Below are 26,666 nucleotides of genomic sequence, written 5' to 3'. Positions count from 1 at the left end.
AGAGTGTGAGCACTGGATTTTCAGTGTCATCTCCAAAAGGCTTTTTAAAAGGCTTGTTGGCTAGCAGCTGTTCACAGAATGAACCATCATGGTTTTATGCACATAAAGAATCCTTAGACTTCACATTAATGTCACCCCTTTTAAACTCAGTCATGCTATTCAATTTCTCTAATGCATGAAGTTAGGGAAGCATACAAAACCACGGATCTCTCTCTTATGGTAGAAGAAACATATAAACAAACATTCAGTGTACAATTCTCCTTACCAGTTCCACCCCCTGCTCCAGGTCACATCTCTGCTTAAGTTATTTCAATTGCAAATTAATGTTTGTTAAATAATTGGATAGAGAAATGCCAGTTTGAGATGCCTCTATCTGTACTACCATCTAATTGTTTACAAAAGTTTCAGATAGGTTCTCTTCATTTTTAAAAATATTCCCTCTGCCATATTTTTCCCCATACTTGCTTTCCAGTAAGTCAACCATAAATCAGCCAATTTTCCTTCTATTAAGCATCCACAGACGAGCTCCAGAATCTTTGTTTAACTTGTCCTAAAATGGTTTAAGAAACTAGAGATTCAAGGGATTGATCAAAGCTACTATCTTTACCTTTAAAATACTCAAACAAGTGTTTATCAGATTTTTTGCTTTCAGATCAAAGTGATACAGCACATGAAGCATTTCAGCTATAATAATGCAAAGGTGCCCTCCAGGAAAAAGAGGCAGGATTTTCCATGTTAATGCTTATCCATCCTCTAGATTATGTTGCAAAGCAAAAATTCAGGATGTTAGTCACACTTCAGGTTTCTCACACCAGGTTAGATTTTTCCATGCCTGTATGGAGTGAATGTCAATTGTATACCGAATCCATAAAGATGATTTTCTAGGTTTACAAATACAAGTATAGGTGATCAAATAGAATTCTATGAGAATAAACAACAAGAGAAGTCAATATTTCTTCTCTGAAACCATATCTGTTTCTTAAGGCTCTCCAGACCTGTAATGGTCAAGAACAACTATTTAAATACAAATAGCAAAAAGATGCTGAAACACAAGCTTGTCCAAAAATTGACAAAAATTTGGGAGCAAGGAGTAAAACATAGATTACTCTTCCAACAACAATCTATTTCCAGGATGCTGCATCAGGGAATACTAAACAGCTTATTTTGTTCAGAAGAGTAAAGATAAAAGGCAAAATAAAGACATAGCAATTCTTCCGCAGGAAGCATAAACTCAGCGCAGGCTGGGGTATTTCTTAGCAGTGCATGCTATACCACTTGATAGCAAACAGAAAAAAAAAGAAAAAATGCTGGCACTTAAAACTGGCAGTGTAGCTATCCATTTAAAACCCTGTATCAGATTACCAATGCCATGTGATGTCTTATATAAAGCTGGATAACATTCATGATCAGTTTGTATCCAGTACAAAGCTCCTCATAAATAAATAGGGCTAGAGGCATGTTTTGATGGCAGAGGGCATCATACTGCTCTGTTCTTATTGAAAGATGGCCCTGGTTTAGTAAAGATATGTTTTGTTGGCAAAAAGTCTGCTATCATCTGGTTAAGTGGAAGGATGTTCAGACATGAAGCTGAAGCAAACATTTTAGCTTAATCTTGAAGGCAAGTGATTTACTTTGTAGCATTTCAAGGCTATTTATTTTACAGTACAGCAGCTTGTTTGCCTGGAATCAGTGTGACTCACAAAATCTTGTTAAAATGGAATATTAGGAGGAGGAAAGAGAAAAATTTTTTTTTTTTAAAAAAAGAAGAAACAGAGAAAGAGTTAGGAGAAGCTAGAAATATAAGTAGAAGAAGAAATAGGGATTGAAACAGGAGGAATGTTAGAGAATAGGAATATATCAAATAAACATAAATTCAACTTTATCTTCCATTTGAACCCTTTAATGGAGCCCTTGCTTACTCTGGCCAGCAGTTTCTCTTGCAAATAGCTTCATAGGCATCAGTGGGACAATTTCCGAGAGTTACTGCATTTTTATGTCAGTAAGAAGTGGACTATATAGTCTTTCAGATGATAATTAACAGAAATGACTACAAAATAGTCAGAAGGAAGAGAATATATATTCTATAAACTCAAATATCACAGTACCGGAAAGAGGGGGGAACCTAGCATTAATCAGTCTTTAAATACATTTGCATTTATTTCACACAGAAAAAAATCTTATTTTTCATGCTATTTTACCCATTATTTTTCTATAATGAAGTTGATTAATTAAAAGAAATTCTAAGTCTTAGACCTTCCCTTCCTTCCCCTCCTGTTGTCCCCCCCCAAAATACCTCTTTTTTTCTAATGAATGGGAAATCATAGTGCAGTTATTATTTCAAATAGAAGAAATTATTAATCTGGGAAGACACTACTTAACATATCTATGAGCAGTCAACAGTGTAGCTTTTATAGTCATTTTTCAAGCTGTTCTTTCCCACAGCAACCTGATCAGCTATCTTTTCCTATGTTACACAAACACGGCTAAGTCTTCATCTACAAGTTTAGCCTATGATTTTTTGGAGACACCTTCACTGAATTATCTAGATCCTCATAAAATCTGTCAGTAATATTACAAAGAATCTAACTTTCATATCAGCTTCAGTTAAGGAAACATTAAGTAGTCACTTGTTCTCAAAGTCAGATTTCTGGTAATACATATATGCAGAAGTGACTACCTTAAAAGTTATCTCATCTGAAAGATATATATTTCAGATTTCTATATTAATATTACATTTTGCAAGACATTTTCAATATGTACTCTACACCTCCCTAGTCTCTCACATTTTTTTGGCTTAGCTTGTTTTGTGTGATATTTTTGCTGTGTAACTGACTTGCTGTTGTAGCACAGTGAATCAATGATAGAGTACGTGACAGCTGAGGATCTTTTTTTCCATTTTCAGCAACCGGTGATAGTGACACTGTCCTTAAAAAGGGCTCCTTTGATGTGCAAGTAAAAGATGCCTCTGTCACTGCAAGTCAATGGCCAACAGCCATCATTTCTTCATCATTTGTATGTAGGTGTGACATCCTCCATCTGTCTCTGTTGCCAGTTACCGAGCAATCACAGGATTTAGGGAAAACATGTAGGTAGATGGAAGAAAAACATAAGACCTGTACAAAGGATGGATTACTCTCTCATCCTCACTGATCGCTGTATTAACTGGTGGATGGAAATACAACTAACAGACAGAAGAAAAGGATTCGGAGCAGTGAGGGGGACAAACGAAATAATCCCACACAGAGCCCATCGCTGGCCAAATCGATCTCAGTCACATGCAGAAGTTGTGCTGCGAGGTTCACGTGTGAGGCTGTCCACCATGTGAAAACCTATTTTTCCTACCACTTCCTGACACGCAAGACAGATTTTAAAATTAGTTATCGGACTGCTTACTGGCTTTGGCTAAAGAGACTAACCAAGCTCTGTCTGTACTAGTTCTTATAGAGAAGAACAACTAATTCCAACTAGTTCATAATCTCCCCTTGCACATTATTCAATACTGTAACCACAAATTTCCTCAAAGTGCTTTTCTTGCTCAGTACCCAGAGAACACCTCAATAACACGGGACCCTCTTCATGTGCAATATCCTACGTTGTCATTAAAATCAAGCAACGCATGTTGTGTTTTAATTTAGAACTTCAACCCAGTTAAAATTAGTCAAAACTAGCAGTTAATGATGTCTAATTCTCTTTTTCCTGTGAATTCAATGATGCTTTTACCATTTTACCTAGGGAGCAGCTTGAACTCCCCCATTAGTGAAGAGGTAAAGTGAACATAGGAGGGTGTATATACAAGGTTTGGTTGTGGGGAGGACCCAATGATATCTTATAAAAGAAGAAACAGGACCAGTGTCTTTAAGTAAAATGATGTTTAAATAAAATAAATGGATATCGTGGGAAACTCTGAAAAAAGCTTTCTAGAAATAAACTCATTTTACTCTCTTAACATTCATTAATCCAATATTTGCAGTTTTCTGGCATTTGCTTTTCTTATTTTTCAAATAATTTTACAGTAAAATCAAGAGGTTTTATATGTTGTCATTTGGATATATTAGTCTACAGGAAAAAGAAAAAATATTACAGGAAACAAAATATTTTATTTCTAAAATATCAAAAAATGGCACAAATGACATTGTCTTACACTGTTTATTCATAAATGAAATGTAATTTTTTTTCTTTCTGTTTCAACTAGGAGCAATTACTCAGAATTTAAGTATGCTTCCTGAGATTAACTTTTAGAGGAATGCAGCAGCAGCACGATTTTATATTTGTAAAAAAAAGCATATAAGCAACCAAGTGTGACACTTTGAGCTCTATTCTGCCTACCACATTTGATGAATTTATCACTGCATACTTTTATTTAGTGTTCAACAATGAAGAAATTATTTGGTTTTGTAAGGAGCAGATATGAAGACTGATTCAAATGCAACACAAATGAAACCAAGTTGTTCCTAACTTTTGGGTAAAAAGCATCAGAAATGTGTTAACAATTAAAAAACCCACAACATTTGCAAAGACAGAACAATGCATTGTCATTAAATAGTATGTGCAGACATATTAGGAAAGAATATTGGTGGAGAAGCAGAAAGCTGCAGATCTTCCATCTGTCACCACTCAGAACCACTCTAGGAGGTGCCAGGTGGGGCTCACAGTAACCTGCAGCCTCTTTTGCCTGTGGGGCCTTCAGAAGTCACAGGTGATCTAGCAGCAAGGAATGGTGTTTCAGCAGACAAAAGGAGCAGCTCGTCTGTGTAATGGATCTTACAATGAATGACACCAGAGGAATCCCCCAGCAGCTTAGGGGTGGTGTGATTGGTCTTTCCAAAGATCAGAGCCGGACATTAGGAAATTAGTGGCTAAATCCATTGGTTGAACCTAGGAAGGTCATGGATAGGGAAAGCCAGTTTATCTGCTTCCAGTATGGAAATCCTGTAGAGAACAGAAGTGATGAAAATCCCAAGACGCTGTCCTATTTCTTTGCAAATGCAGATGATCATAAAGCTAGATGGAAAACTGATCCAGAGCTCAGTGGACACTGTCATTGAACAAGTCTTTTGAAGAGCTTGCTGTGAGACCACAAATGTGGATTTCTCTTCCATCAGAAAACTGATGGACCGCTCCTGCAGATCTGACAAATCAGAAAAAGGATGCAGCTAGGAAGAAATTATAGTAATAGGAAAAAGTAGTAGGTAGAAGGCCTGGCACAAGGAGTTCCACTGTACCAGAGGCCTAACAGGCGAGAATGGCTTCAGTGACAGAAAATAATTGAGGATTCTAGCTAGGCTATACATCTACACATAATAAGATTTGAACAGAGGGGTCCTGAATCTTCAGTAAGTGCATTCAGAGACAGGAGGCTTACGTATAGAGAGCAACTATTCCTGAGCTAGTATTTGCAGACAACTGCGGTCTCCTGTCTCATGTCCACAAGGACATGTAGTTAGTTATTGGCCAGTTTGGATGTTCTGCTCTTCAGACCTGCAGTTCCTCTAAGAGAAGCATGAATTCAGTGAAGACCAGATAAGGCTGACTCTCCAGCATTCACAGATACATGCAATTCAGGGTAACGAAAAATCCCCTTGATTATCTGCATTTCAGATGCAACCCTGCAGATGCAAGGGTAGATGATGGTAGTATGGTATATTGGCTTGGCTAGTAATCAGGTAACGTCTAGTGAAGGGATATGATTATGATACACAAAGGAGGGCCATAACATAACACTTGTCTCTACTGTGCCTCACAGTTGGGAGATTTAGGCTGCATATCCTTGATAGGCATAACCTTGCTATTATGTGCTTCCATCAGCTCAGTCCCCGGGCTCTTCTGTGATTAACTGAATAATTCCATTTGCAGGACATGATACCTAGCTCTGCAGTTCTGGGGCACTGTGCATTACTGGTACTGAAGTCACGATAAACACAGCTGAATGGTCATGTAGCTTGTCTACATGATGACACAACCCCTTCAGGTCATTATTTGCAGAGGGCTCCAATCAGAAAATCAAACATTACAATAACCTTAAAGCTAATCTTATCACGTAACAAACAGGCTTTTGTGGCAGAAGATTATTTCTCTGTCCTGGCAAACTTGGATAGTATCTCTATTGTTGCACTGAACTGCTGCTATGAACTCTATAAAGCAAAAGAAAGAAAAGTAAATAAAGAATAAGCACTCAGTAATACCCTGCTTCATCTGTGGTATACCTCTGTACCAACCTCTGCTCTCACCTTAAAATTTATAAAATTTCTTTTACAAAAAAAGAGATACTGAAGCTTTTATAGTAGTTTCGAGAAGATACTTCATCATTGCACTGACTGGCAGCAGGGAAAAACAACTTAGGAAACTGCTTTTTCGTGGAGTAGGTGAGCAATAATCTATCAGGAACAAATTGTGATACTGCCACAGCAAATGCAGGGAAAAAAATTTCAGAACCGTCACACAGCTAATTCAAACTGAAGGGTATTAAACAGGATTTGCCCACAACTAGCTTGCACATTTTCTATACCGCATTCTTAAAAATATTCCTTCAAGATGTGCAACTATGAGGCTAAATTGATGAAACTCTTTCAGATATCACAAAAGAAAAGAAAAAAAAATTGCATGGGATGTGAAAGATGATTGCCAAACATACTGCCAAGATTTTCAAATTTCAATCATATGTTTTAATATTAAATTCAGGGTTGAAAATACACGCATTCCTTCACAAAAATGCCTGTATGAAGTTTCATCATTGCAATTTGAGTATCTGATCTTCAGAAGTGCTAAGTATTCAACAGCATTAAAGGTGAATGAAAAAGGAAGATATTCAAACCATACATGAATATTTGTATATGGACTTCAACATTCTTTCTTCTCAAGCCCAAGCTCACTCAGTTACACATTCTGGATGGATATTTTATTGTTGAAGTTTTTACTGCAAACCAGAAATGGCAAATTTCAAATGGCTGAAAGAAAAAAAAGAATTTTTGCTTTTTCTACTTAGTCATGAATATGCCATCATAATCTCTTTTCTTTTTACTGTTATAAAGAAGCCTTTTCTGCCTTTCCTAGATAGGAAAGTGTTGTTGATTTTTTTTTTTTTTAATTTATGAAATGATAAATTCTCTCCTCAGGTCTTCATTATCGCCCTGCAGAAATCTGATTGGCAGGATTACCCACCCCAGAAACTATCCCTGTTAGAATCCAGCTGTATGACACAGAATATGCTTCCTTTCTGCATGATCATGTTAATATGAGCACAGAATGTGTAGTCTTGCTATGTAGTGTGAGAAGTTATATAGGTGATCTATCTTTCTATACAGGGTTTACAAAGGCATGATTTTTTTCTATAGAAATATTTTAAAATTCTTCTTAACCGTTAGGATTATATATGTTAACAGTTAGAAAAGGGTGCTTTTGATTCTCAGATGTCTGTTTGAATTTTGCCACTAATTTGATTTGACTACAGCTAAACTGCGAGGTTCATTTCATGCATTTCTGTAATAGGCACAAAAATGTAAAAGAGGCAACCTCATGATTTCATGAGATAATTGTACAATACTAAATCTTTCTTTGTTATCATGATATCACATCTGTTGATTGTTAGGTTCACAAACCTTCAAAAACTTAAAAATTGCAAGTGCCTACGTGTTGCATACTTTTCCATTTGCTTGGCATTTGTTTTGCTGTTCTACTGATACAGAAGGCAACATTTCTTGTGCAATAGTAGCCTGTCCTTTTTCCCACACCCGCTGCACAGCGCCGATGAAGTCAGCAGGAATGGGACGTGCCACACAGCTACAGGCTGCCAGCCATGGGCTCCTACAGCCGGGGCTGCATTTATTACACCCTGTTTTACAGGAGGCATCGCTTTGCTGGGAACAACTTCCGCTTCCAGTAGAGCAGGAGCTCAGGTAGCATGAGATGTGACATTTTTCAGAGGAAACAGTTCTCCTTTTTGTCAAGCATCTTGATACTAGCAAACAAAGCTAGCAAGCTCGTTCCAAAACGAAGCTCGCAGGCTGAGAGGAAGAGCATTTACAATATGGAATTGATCCATTTTAAACGTTCTAGTTGGCAAACGTGTTAGAGGGGGGAAAAAAAGAAAAAAAACTAAATATCAGAGTCTGCAACAGATCATCTGGCATGAATCAGGAACAATATTTTGTAGGTGGGCCCAGCACAAAGCAAGGTCCATTAGGCTCAAAGGACACTGCAGCAGAACAATGGAAGCAGACAGGAAGTCTGCACTAATAAATATGTCCATTGGGTCAGTGCCACTGCCTAGCATGGCATAGATACATACAGAAGGATTATACACTAAATGGTGCAAACACGGTCCAGTCCATCTGTCATAAGCATTAAGTCCAAAGGCCACAGGTGCAGATGACACTAAAAAGTAAAAATTACACCCAGAGAGAGACCACTTCATGTAATATGGAGAAGAAAAAAAAAAAAAAGCCAGCAAAACAAAACAAAACAAAATCCAGTGATTTGTTTCCAATCAATAAATGTTCTCAGAATGTCCTTGGCAATCTCTGTTTCTTCCTTTCCCTCTGTCATTGTACATGCATAACATACATTTTATTTCACAAAGTACTTTGAGCATTCAGAACTAGTTTTTATTCAGCTAAATAAATTTAATTGATTTTTCAGAAAAAAAGGGAAATAATTTAAAGTAAGAGTCAGTCCATTGTGTGTTGAGAATAGGATATATTTTCCCTTTGGAGATGGAATCTGTTAAGTTCCAGTTATATCTTGCTGGAGGAATGTTCCCAGAGTAAAAAGCTTAATAAAAAGGAGGAGAATGTGCTTCTCTCTCTCGTACTCCAGGTAAACAGAAAGGAAAGTTGCATCCTGTTAAGTTCCAAAAAGAAGTAAAGAATTTCTGCTGTTTAGTCATTTAACATATCTGTTTTCTCATACTGAAATATCTTTAATATGCTCTCTAGATCTCTGTAGATTATGTACATCACAATGACTACACACCTCAGAAAACACATTATAGAAGGGTTTCATCTGCCATAGTTTTCTTCTTTCACAATCACTACAGGCTAGTAACCAAATATCCAGGGCTAAATGGGACAAGACCACCAAAAAAGGACCCTAAGAACAGTCCATCCAAGTGAAATGAATCTGGCACTCCAAGATTTTATCTTTAGTTACCAAATCAACTCTATCTCAAACCTGTGGAAATAAGAATTTCAAGTTTTTCAGCCATTCTTTGATGCATTTGTAGAACTTGTACAAACACTTTTCAGGTTGTCAGCTGATTAAATTATGCTAATTCTTTAGCAGTACTTTCAAAAGAGTTTTAAAACTATAACCAAATGCAATACAATTTTGATGGAGTGTTAGATAGTGTCAGATCCCTGGTTTAACAAAGAAACAAAAGCCATCCGAGAATATCATCATATTCCAGTCGTATAATTCCATTGAAATTCTTGTCAACCCTAGTGTTGTTTCAGAAACAGAAGTAGTTTTATTCATACAAAAATCTCTGGAACTTTTTTTCGCTACAAGAACAAGCATTATCTTTTCATCTTTAGTCAGCATTGTCCATTGTGCCTCATTCACTTCACTCATGAAATCTGACCTCCAGAAATCACTGAATAAACCTGATGCCTTTGTGATAGCACTAGCCATAAGATTATATAAACAGGTGAATAGGATATGCTGCATTTTCTTCTGGACAGATTTTTTGTAACTGGGCAGCAGACACTATAATCACAGGAATTATTACGCATGCTATTTCTTTGTTTACTTGCAGTCAAGTACTGTAAAGATTTAATAATACAGAAATGAGTCAACTGAATGTTATTTCCAAAATATTAAAGAATCATTCAAAAATCCAAAGTTGTACAGTTTTTAATTTTTAAGAGATACATACCCATTAAACAAGTGTTCAAGTATGATCTCTACAAGAGATCATAGAACCATAGAATGGTTTGGGTTGGAAGGGACCTCAAAGATCATCTAGTTCCAACCCCCCTGCCATAGGCAGGGACACCCTCCACTAAACTAGGTTTCTCAAAGCCCCATCCAACCTGGCCTTGAACACTTCCAGGGATGGGGCATCCACAACCTCTCTGGGCAACCTGTTCCAGTGCCTCACCACCCTCACAGGGAAGAATTTCTTTCTAACATCTACTCTAAATCGACCCTCCTTCAGCTTAAAGCCATTACCCTTTGTCCTGTCACCACATGCCCTTGTAAACGGTCCCTCTCTCGAGCTTTCTTCTAGGCCCTCTTCAGGGACTGGAAGGCCACAATTAGATCTCCCCAGAGCCTTCTTTTCTCCAGGCTGAACAAGCCCAACTCTCTCAGCCTGTCCTCATAGGAGAGGTGCTCCAGCCCTCCCATCAGCTTCATGGCCCTCCTCTGGACTCGCTCCAACAGCTCCATGTCTCTCCTGTACTGGGGCCCCCAGAGCTGGACGCAGTACTCCAGGTGGGGTCTCACAAGAGCGGAGTAGAGGGGCAGGATCACCTCCCTTGACCTGCTGGTCACACCTCTTTTGATGCAGCCCAGGACACGGTTGGCTTTCTGGGCTGCAAGCGCACACAGCCGGCTCATGTTGAGCTTCTCATCAACCAATACCCCCAAGTCCTTCTCCTCGGGGAGACCTTGCTTTGACATATATCAAGCCAGCCAATTCTCATACAACCACCACAGGAATAAGTAAATGTGACACCATACCCAGCCTTGCAGCAAGGCTTACTTATCATAGTCACTGCTGTGACACCTGCTCTTGCAATGTGAGATTACTTATTTCCCATTAGCTTGAAACTTAGGCAGAGTGTGCTCCTGTTTCCATTCACTCACTGTAAGTCCCAAGTAGCCATTCCCTGACAGACAGGTTCCTGTGCCAGCCTGTATGGAAGGAATCTAAAGAGGTTTCAACCATCCATCACTAGCAGTCATCACCCATGCTTTTATCTCCTATTCCCTCCACCACGATAGTGGCAATACACGTGGTCTTGGCTGCTCTGAGGTCCTCCAAAGCTGTGTGATTGTGTCCTCATTCCCTCTGCAGATCTGTATCATAGTATCACCACTGCCTTGTGGTCTGAAGCAGGCAGGATCAGGAATGATTGAAAACATCAGAGGAAAACTGCACTCCTATTAATTTCCAGGTTGCATCCTGCCCTAGATGCCATGCTGGCTGGTGATCACATAGTCACGGAAAGCACATATCTAGCATCCTGAAGTATGGCTGTCCCACTGTACTGCTAATATTTAAATTCGATGTTTAAAACAGAAAAGTCATATGAATGTGTTACCATTTTTCTGAAAGTGAAGATGTTACATAGTTACACCAATTATTATTAAATTAATTGGTTTACTGTCTACCTTTGCTGCTACTGTACACCAATAGCATCAACTAAGGATGATGCTCCTTAGGCCTCAGGAAAGCAACGAAGCTGCTACCTGGGCCCTGCCTGGAGTTAAAGCTAACTGAACAGGACATGCTAACACTACCTATGTAAACATGAATAGAAAATGAGAAACTACTGAGAGAAAACAAAGTGAGAAGCTAATAAACTTTATAGATAGTGCACTGAAGAATGTCTGGATTTCACAAGCAGTTGAGGGAGAGTTATACCTCACAGACAGTTGAAGGGGAGCACTGGGGACCTTCTGGTGGTCATGCAAGACCAACAGTGCCCAGGCAACTGTAGCAGAAATTCCATGCAAGGCCACAAGTACATCAGCAATGGTATCAGAAATACTGGCAAAGAGATATAGCAAAGCCGGGACTGGTGGGGAGAAAGAAATTGGGGCAGGCTGGGTTTTGGGAGAAGACTGAAGCAGGAAAGAGTTACCCAGAGAGGTGAAAAGGAACATCAAAAAGTAGAAAAGGAAAAAGGAAAGAAATGGAAAAAGTGATTAAAAGTTATGCAAGTCCTGTGAGCAGAGCTGCCTGAGGTTAGCTGCTGGGTAGTCCTGCATTTGATGAGCACAGCTTGAGTCAGGACAACAAACCAAACTTGTAACCATATAATGCATATATCAAACTTGCTTCTGCAATCAGGGTGGGGGAGAGGTGCTTTCCCTGGGCTAACAGGAGAACACTGGCATGGGGCGGATTGAACATCCTGGTACCACTCTGTTGGTGTCCATTCCAGGGCTGATCACATTGGTATCCTCCTAATATGTTCCCGAGTATAAATCCATACAGTACAAGACTGATTACAATATATTCCACATTCCCAAGCAGAGTATTTTCTACCAATTACCCAACAGCGCTCATGAACCCTATCCTTGTCCATTTAGCCCCCTGTCCTCACTGTTAGTCATGTTGATTTGGCATAAGGAAAAGATAGGCTTACTAATATCTGCTAATCCCTCTCTTTGTTCTACTATTTTAACTTCCAAACAAAAATGCATCAGATTTGTTTTAGACTTCTTTGACGCACTTCTTTCTTCCTAAGCAAAAATATTCACATCAAATTTCAGGGGGAAAGAACAAAACCAGGACATAAGCATCATCAAACTAAACCAAGGCACGGTCCGGAATCCATAGGCCATTGGTTCCCTAGCAGCAGCATTCACCATCCTGACCAAACACCTGTACTCAATAAATTTCCAACATCCCAGGAGTGATGGCAAGGACTGCTCCACAGGAAGGATCCTCCCAGCAGGCAGAGGAGGTTCAGAGACCTGATAAGCCATCAGATTACATCTGGAATGCCAATTTTTTATATTTTCCATTATTACACATGTGAAAACAATATTTTGCCCTTACAAAGTACTGCATCACTACATCTATTGCCTAACTGCAAGGGAAGCTCTTGCAACATTTAGAGATTCATTAGAGCTCCTTAATAGCCCAAACTCACCAGATGCATGGGAATGTGTGAGCTTCCTTAGGAGGCAGGAGGCATTATCCATTTGCAAGGAAAATGTTATTTAAAAAGTTGCAACACTATTATTTTCTCAGGAATTCTCTGCCTAAACATGATTTTTTTTTTTTCCCCTACAGGAATCCCTTCTCCAGATTAAATAAGCCCTGCTTTCTCAGAGTCTTCACAGGGCATATGTTCCTGCGTCCAACCATCTTGGTAGCTCTCCAGTGAACTTGCTCCAGTTGATCAACATCTGTCTTGTATGGGGACACCCAGAACTGGATGTAATGTTCTAGATGTGGCCTAATTAGTACCAAATAAAGGGAAATAACAACTTCCTTTGACCTACTAGCTGTTCTGCTGTTGATACAGTCCAGTCCTTTGTTAGCCTTCATCCCTGTGAGCATACAACATTTAACCCACTGTCCAGCAAGATACTTAGGAAGTTATTAAACAGGATGGGTTCCTCCACAGACTCCTGAGGAACTCCACATATCACAGTGATTGAGGCAAAGTATGAACCATTAGCCACCACCTTTTGAGTCCAATGGTCCGTCCAACTTTCTACTCATCTAGTAATCCAACCATCTACTCCATAACAACCCTGCTTGGATATGAGGATGTTGTGGGAGATTGTGCCAAAAACCTTGCTAAAGTCAAAGCATATAACATCCCCTGCTCCCCTTAACTACAAATCCAGTCAATACGGTCATCTCCTCATAGAATGCAATTGGGTTGGTCAAGAATTAAAATCCATGCTACTCGAAATCACTTTTGTGCAAGAAAACTTTATATAAGCATACCAGGTATAAGCATTCACATTCTCTGTGGTCATCTTTACCACTAACATTAAGCTACCAGAAAGTCTTTACTCATAGATTTTCTCTGAAGTAGTATAAATCTGCTAGCAAAATGGAATAATTTTGACACATGAAATCACATGATTAACACTTCTATAGGAGTACTACTAATAAAATTATTACTGAGAAAAATAGATAAAATATTGCTGTGAGTCAGGTTCATGGGAAATGACATGTTTTTCTGCTTCGTGCTGTTTAAAGCTACAGATAATATTATTTAAGAGTTTTATCCATATTCCATATTTAATTTTAATTAAACATTTTCTTAGGTTTAACATCTTAATTCCTGGAACCAAATCAATGTCAATATGAACTTGCTGAGATCATAAAAAAATATTAATGAGCTCCCAACTAGTATTTTCCTGCAGAAATGTCTTAATATTCTGTATATATTCATATACATATATACATAGATATAAAATATGAATGTTTTAATAAAAATACAATATATGTAAACATAGATAAAAAGTTTTCAGAAAGGCATATTTCTTCTTCTGGGCCAACATAAAATCCCCAAAGAATAGTCAAATAATGTGGTCAAATAACATTGCTAATCATTGTATTTTTACAGTGTTGGGAAAACCTAGTGTGTACAACTGAAACTGAGATTTGCCTTTAGAGCACAAAAGGAGAAAGTAAGACTATGTATTTGTTAAATATTTTCTATTCTGTGATGCCTATTCTTAATAACATATACTGTGGAAGATCTTTTTGATGTATTACATTTTGTTCATGAAAGAGTTATTCTTCAGAGGTAGAGTCAAACATAAGATACACTTTTAGAAGAGATTTGTTAAAAACATAAAGGTCTTCAGAAACAACTTTGCTTGTAAACATGATCATGAATATATACTACAGAAACTGAATTCACATTTATTTGGTTTACAGTTAAGGTGACAGTGTGAATATTGACCTCTTAGAAATACATAAGACAAATGATTGATAGATTTTCTATGAAAACGAATTGATTTTTCAGAGTTTCTAGAAAGCCTTAACCCCAGGTTTAATGTTGACATTATAAAGGCTACAGGTCCTCATCCTCAGACCACCCCATACAACCAGTTTTTTTTCCATTACTGGGGTATCTAAGACACTCAAGACTTGGGTTCAGCATCCTGTTGATTTCAGTGGGGCTTAAAGAATATCAAGGAGAGATTGGAATCTAAAGTTTATTCTTGACATATGAGAAAGTGAGGAAATGAAAAACAAAAGCCTAGTATTGACTTGAGCTACACAGTGAAAAGAACAGGTGACATTCCCAATAGAACTCCAGGATAAAGTGAAAAAAACCAAACACAGCTATACCATCCATTCTAATACAATCAGGGAAAAGCATCATTTCTGATCCTTTAAGTACCTTAGAAGCCAATTTGCTCCATAGACATGCATCACTAAAACGGTAAAACCACCAAAAATGAAACCATTATATAGGTGTTTTCTTGGGATATAGAATACATTTCCCAGAAGTATACCAATTCCTTAGGCTGTCCTTTTATTCCTGAAATGGGTGAAAAATCTATCTTTTTTCTCCCTGTGGAATGTTTGAATTTACAATTTATTTGCCTACATTTATCATTCTAATTTATTTGCTCTGATTTATTTTAGGTTATTTTTCAATCTGCAAATTGATAACATATTTACAGGTAAGGAACCTTAATTAACTCAATTTCTGGTGCAAATGCCACAGTTTCCTTGTTTATATGAAGAGATTTTCACTAGTACTGCTCTCTCAATTACTGATCACCACTGACTGAATTAGTAGTATTTCCATCTGGACACAAGCCCACAATTTTTTGACACATGCTTAAAGAGAACACGCAGCTTTATAGTTAAATGACAGATACCTCCATATCAAGTAATGCAAAAATGTTCGAAGTCACCCCTATGTACACATACACTAAGAATGGAGAAATTTATCCCTAACTTAAAAAAACAACCAAACATAAAACCCAGCTATAGAATGATAGGATAATTTAACTCTGCATAGCTACTTTGCAGGGAAGAATTTTTAAAAACCAGCAAAGAAATAAAGCAAAGGCATCTGAAAAGAGGGACAAAATGAGAATATAATGTTACTATACCTGTAAGAATGCATGAATGTAATACCACAATCAAGAAAATATCAAACATTGATCTACCAAGAGACTGGGAACTTCAGTGATAAGATAGACCTTCTGTTCCTTAATCATGAACAGCTCTGCTTTAATCTTCTATCTTTGGTCTGGATACAGATAAGAACAGCAAACTTCTAGCATAACATTATACTTGACTGAACTACACATTTCCAGCAACATTATTTTGGTCACTGAATTTTGGGGGTTTATATCCCATATGTTACAGAAAAAAAGCAGACCAGATGTTCATGAAATTTAACATGTAAACAACCTTTATTGAAGCAATAGAAGTACTTGGACTTTTGGACTTCAGCATTGACTAGCTAAAACCAGAGCATTTAGTATGACAAGAACCAACTTAACTTCAACCTTTGCACTACTTTTCAGGAAAAGCATTTGAAGAGGAGACCTCCCTCCCAACAACAACTAATGAAGAATATCAATTACTGTAAACGAGCAGTTCTGCTGTGGCTCAGCAAAATACGACTTCTTACACCCTTTTTACCCAACAAAAGATGAGAGAGAAGTGAAAAAGGCAATAGGAAAATATTGTGTGCCAAAATGGTATGGACATCAGAAGTTTGCCTGGGGAAAGAAGGTGGGTTTGACTTTCGGATTCAAGCTTATTTTCTCAAAATGCAATCAAAGCCATGAGTGAAGTCAATATGACAAGTTGTTTCTCTACTTCCCTTTAAAAGGAAGAAGAACTGAACTGAATTAAATGGAGTTGACTCCAAGCCTTTGGTAGGAAATTTGGACTCAAAATGGAAATTGTCATTTAACATGCCATCGCTCACATGCCACACTGTTAGACTGGATTATTTCTAAGTTTCCTTTGTCTCAGGGGAAAAAAAAATAAAAAAAGAAACAATCTTATGGAGCTCCTGGTCTCACCACAGATTCATGTATCAAGACTTCCACTGACTTTCTCAAAACCAGGATTTTACACGACACCTGTAAAGGGAGATCTTCTGCAAGATCTGTGACATGATGTTACAGTGACAAAAGCGTGGAAAAAACATATCATGGGTCAGATATGCAACAGCAGTTTGTGACCCTCCCTACCTCAGTATATACTGTTGATAGCTGTTACAGTTATCAGAGAATCCCTCCCTGGCAGTCATCCTCTCCCACAGCCCTCTGAACTGTGTTCACACTTGTGCCGTCTGACTCTATGGCGTACGACAGAAGTGCCCATGAGAAAGAGTTGCAGAGTGTCTGTGCAGTATTTGTCACTTTTAAGTGCACAAGAAAGCACATAAAAGGAAAGTACAGTTTCCAATGCCTCCATTATCAATTTAAAGAAGACCGTGAAAAGTAAGCAGAACAAGTGAAGAGGATTTTCAAAAATTTTCCCCATTTGTATAGTTCTATTATCTCTGAATATACTGCAAAATTTCTCCGTAAGCTTGTAGACAGCATAAGTAAGTCAGTATTGAAATCAAAACAGAACATACCATCTTTATCTGGTGAATAATTTTTTGGTAAATCTTTAATATTCAACAATTACAATTTAATAGCAAGGTAGTTTTCAAAGTACTTAGTTAAAGTGCAAGGAAACAGAATGGGGACAGGCAGGTTGCTCTTTCTAGATCTACAGAAAGCAGCTTGAAAAGAAGCTTTTCAGAGATGAGCTTTTGCAGCTAATATATATTGAAGGATCTTTTCATGCACTGACTGTACGTGATGATTCTTTTCCTTGCTTTAAATCACAAAAGGAAACCACGAGCAAACAATGGCTTTAAAAGGTGAAACAAAAGATAATTCAACTTTATATACAGAGTCTGTCTGCCTCTCCCTCTCTTTCTCTCTCTTTCTCTGTATATATGTGCATATACATAAAGACCTTTAAAACAACACTCAATGGTAACTATTTGAACTTGTTACCTAAGATGAGAAAAATTCTTTTGTTACTCTACCTTCATGTATGTGAAAACTTGATTCCTAAAAGTTATCTTTTTTCTCCTAATTTTTTCAACATAATGATCAGCTATCATTTATTACTGCAATATATGTAATAAGTATTACACATTGGTTTCAATAATGATTCCACAAAATAAGGTTTCCAGCATCTCTCTGTAAGCCATAGCATGCTGCAAAATGCATGTTGTTGCTTAAATTACTCTGTTTAAGCAGTCCGTCATTATCATATTATCCCAAGTATTTTTAATCTGTCTTTTGAAGAGGACAGGAATATTGACTGTAAGCCACTGTAAGCCTTTACCTTATTTTAAAGGAAAAGTTAAAGATCGAAAGTAGAGCATAAATACACAAAGCTTTGGCACTCCACTTCCGTTTCAGCACTCTGTACTGACCTCTACTGGTTTATCAATCGTAGCTTTCATAAATATTAAATAGTTTACTTTTTATTGAACTCTCACCCTCTCTTGTTCAAATTCGGGTAAACTGTATTCCACCTTGCCAAATTCTCCCTGGCTGAAGGTCAAGAAGTGCTCAAGCTTCCAACTATTAGTGGCAGTTTACCTGTAGTGGGTGAGACACTATGAAAAATCATCAGTTAAAACCCCCTAACAGTACATATACTGCTGTAGAAAGATATTAAAATCAGAAAACTCCACCTTAACACTTTGGGTGTATTTTTTATGACTGAATAATTTATCACATTTGTTTTATTCAACTGCTGTCTCAAGTCTGCATCATGCATAATGATGTTTGGTATATAACATCTGGGTTTGTATTGTACAATACCCAGCACGTGACCCATGATGAGGACCAGAAATATTACTGCAATGCAAATACAAAAGTTGTGAATACAAATTCATCATCTCCAGTCTTCCTCATTTGACAGACTTCTGCTTCAGACAACACATTTGCCTCTAGAAGCTTCTTCAGAAGAAATATTTGCTCTAATTAGGACAGAGTTTGCAGCTTATCTACCACACACCAGTGGATCAAAGTACAGTAGCAAGTTTGACATTAAAAAAGTATCACTGTAAACGCTTTGTCAAGCCAAAGTCATTATCCTGCCTTACTGGGAGCAGCGATGCACTCACTGCACCTTTTATACTGCTAAATGAAGTTCAACCCATTCGCTTTCTAACTGATCACAAGAAAAAAAAAACCAACACATCTCCACTTCTTTATGTGCCTTACAGTAAAAAGCAACTCTAGTTAGTCAGAAGTAAATGAACAAACTTTTCCATCCTCATTTACCAAAGAACACTTTCAATGTCAGCAGCACTAAAAACTTTCCAATTTTAAAGGCCTATTTTTAGATTTCTTTGTTATGCAAGTCTTTAAGTATGAATAACGGTTTTACATATCGTGAGAACTTTATTTCCTCTCACTGCTCTATCAGTGACTCCAAACAATTTTTTTTTTTTTTTTGGTAAATCACCTGTACTGGTTGGAAAAAAGTGATTGTTGACCACAAAAGCAATGAAGCTTTGTTATTCTGTTGGTAAACTATAGTAAAGCAGATCATATATTGTTAATTCAATTTCAGAACAGCAAGATGCCTATTATTCATGAAGCTATTTTGTGTAATAATGCATTTTTCTTTCTTTTTTCATAAAAACCTCTTTAGATCCTGAATATAAAAAACCGACTCAGATACTCAGCATGAATCTATAATATTTTTATACTCTATAAATAAATATCTGAAACACATCCCTTTAAAAAAAAAAATCTTCCCCGACTTCTTGAACACTCAGATTTCTCTCCCTTCTTTTACCGCCGCCGAACCTTTGCATCGCTTCATCCGAAGGCTGTCAGCGCTTAGAACCACGAGCAACACACTAAAGAAACCCTGAAGAGCCGCTAGCAAGCAGGGCTTTCCCCCACGGCGGCGGAAAGGTGCCGGGTCCCCCCCGCCAGCGGCCGCTGACCAGCAGAGGGAGGAGAGGGGGGGCCCGCACCGCCCCGCATCCCCCAGGGTACCACAGCCCCCTTCGCTCTACATCCAAGCAAAACTGCCAGCGGCGGCCCCAGTTTTAACGCCTGTGATGAAAAGACACACATGATCTTACCCAGAAAATGCACTGATACCATTTGGGGGTTTTTTGGTTTGGTTTTTTTTTTTTTTTTTCCTTCTTACCTTTACCTGTCGCCTGGTGTTGCTGGGTTTGCCACCGCTCCGGTTCTCGCACTGCTGCTTCTAGGACTTGGATGAACAACTGGATCTGATCTGCTTATTCTGTTCTGTATTAAAAAGAAAACATTTTGATGTTCTGTCACTAGAACTGGGCCTTTGCTCAACACATTAGAGCAAGTACATAATCGTTCTGAGATTTGCAAATCAGCGTCTTTTTCCGTAAGCGGGAAATAGAAAATCTTATTAAGACTTCCTATAACTTACGAAGGAGTGAAAGACATTGATTTTCACTGAACAAGGTGTTGATTGGATCACCGCGAAAGCATCTTCTTTCCAAGAGGCATGTTAAAGCAGTACTTTTAGTCAGCTCTGTGCAAAATATTCCACAACAGCCCAAATAACTTTTTTCCTTACCTCTAGTATCCCAGTGAGGTCACATTCTGTTAAAAACATCCTGTCAAGCTTGGTACAAAAGGGCTCCAAAGAATCAGAATGCAGAAGCTATGCAACTTGCTGACTAACTTTGCTCTGTGTTATTTACCAACCACACAAAGAAAATGCTGTCTATTCAAAACACAGTTCAAAACTCTCTTCACAGAAAGTGAGTGAACAAACAGTCCCATGTCCGATGCTGTAGTCACATCTCCCATGAGGCCCGGTGATAGCTCTGGGGCATGGGACGGAGTGACACCACCAGCAGTCACTACAAGGCACTTTTGTAAACAAGTTGTGTGTGTGTGCAGAGGAGGAGGAGGAGGAGGAGGAGGAGGCGGCAGCGGGTGTTACTTTTCCTCTGTCTTAACATTAAGCTATATTTGCTTTATCATCTCAGAACTTCAGGCCTGCTTACTCTACAGGATGCATTTACTCTAGTACTTGCATGATATTTTCCTCACTATAACCTTTGCTTTCTTCCGGAAGGGATCTGAAAGGAACTTCTGCAATGAGTGTGGGATCTAGATTTGGAACCCTGGAGCCAGGTTAAGCAGCAGAAGCTAATTCAGAATCTTCCAGACCCACCACAGACACAAAGGAACTCAGTGGCTTACCCTACTTCACACCCCACAAAATTCAAAACACCTGTGGCAAGTGTTTTGCTTTGGTTCATTAAAGAAATAGGCCTCAGATAGAAAAGCCATGCCCAAGTTTCAAGTGCTCAGTATTCCCAAAGTGCGAATTCTGACCAAACTTTATGGCTTTGCCTCATTGTACTTAAAGCAATTTGGGCTTGCTCTAAAAATCAGAGGAACTTTAGATTTTGCAGATTTCAAGTATTCCCAAAATCATAAACCTTCTCCGCCCACTGTCATTAATTTGAACCCATCTATTCTTTGGAAACTCTTACCCCACTAGTCACAAAGCCGCACTTTGGCAGAGAAGCAGAAATTTCTTCAGCTCTCTATAGGAAGAGAAGTACCGTATAGATCCAGCCCTTCCAGTACTGGCTACTGGCCTCTGCTAACACCAAGACACTCCAGTGGTTTTCTTTATACTTACAGTAAATCACAGACAACAACTGCTTCCAGATGTGGAAAGACAAAAAAATTGTCCTCATTGATTTCTCATTGATCTCTTTGTAATTTCATTCTTTAACTGTCAGACCAGCATTGGAATCCTCTTTCTGCCACCCAATCCAAACCATCCTTCTTTCTTATCTATATTGCAGCCCTTGCCATGCTTGCATTTTTTTTTTTTTTACAACTTTCTAGTAAATATTTTTTCTTATGCTTTCAAACGTCTAAAATACAGGTGTTAGAAAACACCTATCATGTATGTTTGTGAGAGGATAATGTGAGACATGATGACATTATGTTGTAAAACAAACACTAGTCTGCTTTTCCTCTTGTGGGGTCTGGTTCTGCAGCGTAAATGTATATTCTGATCTCATCCCAAGTGAAATACCTTTAGAAGTTTTCACAGGTTTGTGACATAGGTTCTTCTAAATCTTTATTCCAGGAATAAGGATCATTCCAGATATGACATAAAGGATATTCAACCACTGATATACTTTAACAACTGAGTGATTCATGACCAATAATTGGATAACAAAAGTATAGCTTTTAAAAATGTTTTCTAGAAATACACAAAACCTTAAACTACCTAGCTATATTTCTTTTATCAATACTTGAGAATAATGCCTTTAAAATATTAAAGATGAATGATCTTGCAAGTAGAATTGTCTAAGTATCCCTCAGGATTTTTTAAACAAATGTGATTGTTTCTCAGTACCCAACAAACATCCCATCTTTGGTCAGAGTCTGCAGTTGTGCCTTGTCAGGCAGTACCATTCTCCAAAAGTAATCACTTAGAGAGATCAAGTGAATCTTCACTTCTGCATAACAGCTGAAGATACTACGACAGTTGGTCTTGCTTTTTAATGTAGACTTTAAAAAGCATCAGAGCCAATAGGAACCTGTCCACTGATCTTCGTATATTTGTTTTATTTTTATTTCAAGTTTACATTAGAAGATCTTCTCATCTCATTAAAATTAGTAACATATTATAGAACAGTATGTATATATTCTTCCTCTTTCCCAGTAACCTCACTGTTCCACTTAATTATCTGTATCTCAGGAACACATAATCTGCCTACTAAAATACTGCAGTATACAGGAGGTTAGTTATTTTCACAGTATCATCACCATGAGGTCAGAAAGTTTGTAATCTCTGTTTTATGGACTGGGAAGACCTCAGTTAGGTCTTCTTTTTAAGTCTTTTCTGAGCTCTAGTACCTATTTTTGAATAGGTCAGAGCCAGCATGCAGAAGGCTGTATGCAAGAGCAAGATCCACAGAACATTCAGCCTCCTAAGTCCAAATATCTGACTGATTTTCTCTTCTCTATTATTGATCCTGTACCTAGATTTTAAAAGGTACACCTTGCTTTTATAGGGAATCTGCCAAACTATGTGAGTTAAAGGAGTCGAGCATTTTAGAATTGCGTTCAGATCATACTACTTTTCCATACTTTTTGGGGGTTTTTTTTTGGTTACAATCAGCAATACCATTGCAAAAAGAGCAATAAGTGAAAATGTCACTGTGTTATGGAGACAGTTTCATGTTCTCTTTTTTATGCTGTGGGTACATTTCTGTTCCGGTGGCTTTGATGTGCCTGAGATTATGTGTGCAAGAAGCTCTGTAATTTGCAACCTGACATTCCGTGTCCCACACATAAAATGGCACTCGTTGAAGGGCACCCGTTAGGCACTGTCCTTCCTTCGGAGCCTGATTGGAGATGAATACCTTTGCCTTGATTTTCTGAGGTCTGAACTGTCAGTGGCTCCATGCAACTTAACGAGGATTATCAGATTGTTTTATTTATGAGTCTCAAAACTGAAAAAGCAAAGTCACACTCAGATTGTCAGAAGATCCTCCTATCTACCTCTTGCAATCTATTAATTCTTTGACAATACCAACAGCAGTCTATATGTGTGCTTTTCAAAAATTACCATATATTTCTATCTCATGGAGAAAGAGGGTTAGAAAGTTTAAGTTTTGATGTTGATTCACCAAATGTAGATCATGTGGGAGCTAAGATATGAACCTAATAATGCATTTAATGGCAAAGACTCTTCTCTCCCTCCCCAACAGCCCCACCAGGGAAATGAGACCAAGCAGGTTGATTCTAATTCAGCAGACAGAGGAGCGCAAGCTGCAGTCGCCAGCCTGCTGCAGAATTCTCTGTGGATAACAGGCAGAGTTGGCAAACAAAAGTGGAAGAGGGTAGAAAGAAAGAAACAAAATGCTTTTGCTGGCTATTCACAAAATATACCCAGCACTTAAAACACCAAATCTAAATGCACAAAAAAACCCTGGGCAAGCCATACAAAAAAACATTTAGTTAGATGTCTAATAAGTCCAGGAGCAATGTTGGATACCAACTCATCACATGCTCCCATCAGGTGGTTTAAAAAAAATAAAACAAAAGAAGATTTTAAAAATCCCATGCTTCCTCCTTTTCCGTGTAATTACCATGAGTTACAGCTGGGGGTGATGCTGCAGAGAGGGGTGGAGGGAGTGAGGTGAATTTGAAACAGATAAAAGCTGGGTAAACCACTCCAGTAGTCAGGCTCATGCAAAAGTACTTAACCAGAAACAAATGCTGCTGATGCTTTTGTTCTGGTCTTTCACTGAAGCTTATTCTGGCCCTCTGATGTGCCTCCTATAGGTTGCCTCTGCCAGGCAACTGTGCATGTGTTCACAGTCCCAACTGCTAGCACCACATTTATTTATTTATTTTCAACCCAAATAAACTCCTAATGGCTTAACATAAAACATTTGGATTTTTTTTTTTTTGAGGCACACTAAATAATAAAAAAGCTAGAAGCACAATAGGCCATAAGGGAATGAAAAGGATGATTGTTCAAAGCCCTATTAAAAGGTTCGTTGCTTTATTTATATATATTTTTAACAACACAATTTCAAAGCCTTTTAAAGAAGACTCCTCCTCCCCAGTTGCCTGCCAAGATAGTACTTAGCTGAGGGAGGGAGTGACTGCTCTTTAAAAGATGATGGTATCTATTAGAGAGCAAGGCAAAGAGAGATATATAAAAAGGCTTTCCCAAAAACAGTTGTCCAGAAGGGCCAATGAAAAGAAACAAAAGGTATGAGATGTGGATTAAATGGAAAGAAGATGGGAACGTTAAAATAGAGAGCGCTGAGAGAAGAGATTTTTAAAGCAGAAACGAGTCTGCTAAGGTCCTTTTAGTTACTCTATTATACTAACCATGCTCCATATTTAGGCATCTGTCAGGTAGTAACTGTGAAGCACTTCACAAAAATTAACTCTGACAGCCCTTTTTCGTGAGGCAGGCGAGGGACAGAGACCCACTCACAAGCAAGCAGAGACCAGGTTGTACAGCTGGTTTCCACGGAAGACCAGACAACTCTTTCACAGCACACCATGTTACAAAGCAACAGGCACAGAAAGGTTATTCTTCCCCTTGGTGCGCTGCGTTATTTCATTGCAGGCATCAAGTGACTTCTCTGGCTGCGAGACGTTGTGCAGTTGAAATATCAGAGATAAAGCTGAGGTCCATGTTCGCTCTCCTTTCTCATAGAAGCAAATATTACAGTCTAGGTCTCACTCTTAGGAAAAGTCCTCCACAATCCTCCTATTGCTTGAGACCCTGTTCCCTCAAAATGCTGCCAGCAATCCATCACAGATGTGATCACAAACCCCCAGACAACTTGTGCAAAGCTGAGTAAAAGCCACCGAATAAGGTTCTGCATTCTCAGCAGGGAGCCAGTGCAGTCATCACCGGTGGTATGTCCATGGTGACCTCTGTTGCGAGAGAGATGGTCTGTAGTTTGCTCTGACTGGAGTTTTTCACAGCTCATGATACCACTCCTAGAAATCAGGAATGACGTAACCCTCTTTTGGGTACGAGAAGTCTCCTGTGTAGTTAAGGAGGAAGTGTGAAGAGCTCTACCTTTCCTGGTGGATTACAGAAAGCTACCTCAGCTTGCACTGTCAGAGCCATTGGGCTCTGAGGCAGCCTACATCACTTTAGTGATGCAGAAGCCTTTGGTACTTCCCATCTGTTAAGACCAAGAAAGAAACTAGTGCAAGAAGATGTTTTCATTTTAGCTTAGCTGCAACAACCTAAACAACCCTCCTGAGGGAAGCTGTGTAAGAAACACCTGTATTTCAGAACTTAAATTTCATCCTGTGAAACTAAAGGTAACTTTAATGTTCATTTATATGTTTCTGATATGAAACACCTGCTTCAGTGGAAATCTCCAAATAAACTCTACTGAAAAACTTTCAAGGACTCCTAGGTGCTCAAACTGAGTCACTACCCTTAGTATAAATACTCTAGATTAAGGTGCAGATAGGTTCTTCAGAGATTACAATTTTCCCTACCAGGCTATTGTTGCCTGGGTTTGATTTTGTAAATCTCTCAGGTGCTGAGTTTGCATATACGAGGTGGAAAAGACTTTGAAAAGTGGTGTAAAACGCCTCTTTCTGCATGATACAGCTCTGAAGCTGCTAGCACACTGACACAGTTCTGAGATCAAACCAAGGCAAACTGCAAACCTAGCATCTTATTTCAGTGAAACACAGTTTGCTGGGCCTGTCCATTAAATAAATAAATAAATAAATAATCTGTTACTTTATTTATCCTGTGGAGCCAGACAGTGCAATCTTTCCTAAAGGAATCTATGAAAGGCCTGGAATAACCCAAGGTTAAGTATCTTAAACTAACAGACTTCTGTTGAAAGGAATATTGCTTGTACACCAGACCCATTGAATTTTCTGTCCTGTATTATGCCATTAATCTGATGAAACAGTGACTAAAATGTGATACCTGCAGCGAGACCAAGCAACTCTTCAAAAAAATGTGTTACACTTAGCAGAAAGAGTACCAGTCCCTCTCCTGCCTGGGGGGGGCGTACTCCCTATTCAAGCACTGACCCTGCTTATGAGACTTCGAAAGACTACAGCTGAACACACAACAGCAACGACTGCAGCCACAGGCATGAGCTTCCTAGAAGAGAGTATCAAAAGTGCGCTCTCTCACCGCTGTAAAGATTCACTTTCTTCAGTGGTGCTTCAGCATACTTTAAAATATAAGGCTGTGTGCGACACACAGTACATGATTTTCCCCTTTATTTTCCAGATAGGCTACTTAAACCCATTAGATGTCTCCAACGAATTCCGTGGGTAGCGAGTGTTCGTGGTGAAGGTGTTCATTTCAGAAATCCTCATTTTGAAACGCAGTTTGCTTGAACTAATCGTAATCTAATTAAAACACAATATGGGAACTGCATTTTGAAGTGCCATTAGCAGAGGAGAGATCATCTTGCTAA

General features: G+C 38.5%; 1 protein-coding gene across 1 annotated transcript in view; it reads right to left on the bottom strand.

The window, feature by feature from the left end:
- ST18 (ST18 C2H2C-type zinc finger transcription factor) overlaps window positions 1-19,898 on the bottom strand; it is a 168,493-nt gene extending 148,595 nt beyond the window's left edge. The window contains exon 1 of the mRNA XM_054816327.1: window positions 19,859-19,898. The gene's annotated coding sequence lies outside the window, so the exon portion shown is untranslated. The remainder of the gene's footprint in view (window positions 1-19,858) is intronic.
- Between the last annotated feature and the right edge of the window lie 6,768 nt (window positions 19,899-26,666).

The sequence above is a fragment of the Grus americana genome, chromosome 2 (assembly GCF_028858705.1).
Source record: "Grus americana isolate bGruAme1 chromosome 2, bGruAme1.mat, whole genome shotgun sequence".
Lineage (NCBI taxonomy): Eukaryota > Metazoa > Chordata > Aves > Gruiformes > Gruidae > Grus > Grus americana.
Note: the sequence above shows the minus strand (reverse complement) of the source record. Positions and strands in the feature narration are given on the sequence as shown.